Raw genomic sequence first — 2,349 nt, 5'->3', positions numbered from 1 at the left:
ACACTCACACACACACACACACACACACACACCACACACACACGCAGCACACACACACACACACACACACACACACACACAAACACACGCAGCACACACACACACACACACACACACACACGCAGCACACACACACACACACACACACACACACACACACACACACACACACTCACTTGTTGATTTTGAGCGTTAAGCCCTTTGTATGTCTGTAAGATGCGGGCTGCCGTGATGTGTGTCCACTCAAGCTGAATTAAATGTGTTGTGTTATACCCTACTATACTACACTACACTATAAACTGTACTCTACTATCCTTCATGTGCATTAAAGTGTTGTGTTGTACCCTACTATACTACACTACACTATAAACTGTACTCTACTATACTTCATGTGTATTAAAGTGTTGTGTGAAGCCCGTCTCAGGCTAGTCTTTGTCTTTTCCTGGTCTTGGCAGAAGGACAATACTATCGTATTCCCTGCTTTTGCACCCGCGCATGAATTGCTACTATTTTCCCCTTAAAATAATATAAACCATGATGGAGATTAGTTTGCCTATTCAAGAGCATATATAGCATTACACATTCGTACCAGTTAAAAAACAGTTCGTCTTTGAACACAAGCATATCTGAGAGGCGAAACTGTTACGCATTATTGGGGGGCCCGTCGAGAGACGTACTGTATGTAGGCTATATCTTTGGGCCCGGCCACGGGCCCCGACACCCCACAGGCCCATGTGAAACCGCACCTGCTGCAGCTCCTATAGTTACGCCCCTGACTATACCATAGGACACTATACTATACTATACTATACTACAGTACTGTTCTCTACTACTCACAGGCAACAAACATGTCCTCAATAACATCAGTGAAGATGACACTGATTACAGTGAATGTTGTGAATATTATGAATAACAAATACCCACTAGTTTTTTGGTATGAAAGCTTGTATAAGCAACAATTTATTTTGTTTTACATATCCTAAGCTGAAATACAAATGAATATAAAGACAGTTTTTATAAAGTCACAATCATCAAGATCCACTGAAGCGGAGGATCAGGAAATCCGTACTGGAGAGAGAAATACAAACGGTGCGTAAATGCATCTTTCACACCTATCATTCGAACAAAACACAAGTATACATTTGCTCGATCAATATATATACGTATGTGAGATCCATGGTCAATATCAATATGTGAGATCCATGATCAATATATCTATGTGAGATCCATGATCAATATATCTATGTGAGATCCATGATCAATATATATATGTGAGATCCATGGTCAATATATATATGTGAGATCCATGGCTACAAAGTATTCAAATGTTTATGCAAAATGTATATTTTCATCTTTTCTTTGTCTTCCCAGACGGTCAGTGTTTAAAGCAGAGTCTCACTCTTGCCAGACGATCAGTGTTTAAAGCAGTCTCTCTCTTCCCAGAGGGTCATTGTTTAACGCAGAGTCTCTCTCTTCCCAGATGGTCAGTGTTTAAAGAAGTCTCTCTCTTCAGCTGGTACTCTATTGTGATCTGCCACCACGCTAATTGTTCAGTCCGTTTCTGAGTCTTTGATTGGATGATTGCTGGTAAGGATCCTACAGTGATTCTGATTGGACGACTGGAAGGAAGCATCCTACAGTGTTTCTGATTGGAAGATGGGTAGAAAGCATCCTACAGTGTTCCTGATTGGACGACAGGTAGGAAGCATCCTATTATGTTTCTGATTGGACGACATGCCATCGAGCAACCTCCACTTGGCTCCTGTTGCACATGTCTCTCCAGTGGGCTTGCCCCTCCTCCTCAGCCTCTCGGCCAATCACAATGCGGCCCACCACGTTGCTGGTTGAATACAGGCATCCCTGCCCAGAAAAAGAACACAATTCAGTGTAATATCAGTGTACCACCTTTAAGAGAATAAACTGCAGTAGCTGAAGCAATTCAGTAGCATCCTCGTTTCTGCATCTTTCTAAACAGTTTCCTACCTTTAAACATAAGCACTTTAGCACAAGTAGCAGAGGCAGCTGTGTGGCAAATAATCAATATAAAACTCCTTGTGAGATTAAAACCTTTAAGAGAATAAACTCCAGATATAGTTAGTGAGATTAAAACCTTTATGAGGATAAACTCCAGATATAGTAAGTGAGATAAAAACCTTTAAGAGAATGAACTCCAGATATAGTTAGTGAGATTAAAACCTTTATGAGGATAAACTCCAGATATAGTTAGAGAGATTAAAATCTTTAAGAGAATAAACTCCAGATATAGTTAGTGAGATTAAAACCTTTATGAGGATAAACTCCAGGATCAGCGGTAGCTGGGTCACGTCTCCGCGCGGCAGCTCAAACAGG

General features: G+C 41.0%; 1 protein-coding gene across 2 annotated transcripts in view; it reads left to right on the top strand.

Annotated features, from left to right (window-relative positions):
* The window catches only part of LOC308372749 (uncharacterized protein), a 23,869-nt gene extending 23,599 nt beyond the window's left edge, over positions 1-270 (top strand). For both annotated transcript variants that reach the window (XM_080848050.1, XM_080848049.1), the window contains exon 25: positions 1-270. This exon is cut by the window's left edge and continues 551 nt beyond it. The gene's annotated coding sequence lies outside the window, so the exon portion shown is untranslated.
* Positions 271-2,349: the final 2,079 nt, after the last annotated feature.

Source organism: Sprattus sprattus (genome assembly GCF_963457725.1).
Source record: "Sprattus sprattus genome assembly, chromosome: 11".
NCBI lineage: Eukaryota > Metazoa > Chordata > Actinopteri > Clupeiformes > Clupeidae > Sprattus > Sprattus sprattus.
Note: the sequence above shows the minus strand (reverse complement) of the source record. Positions and strands in the feature narration are given on the sequence as shown.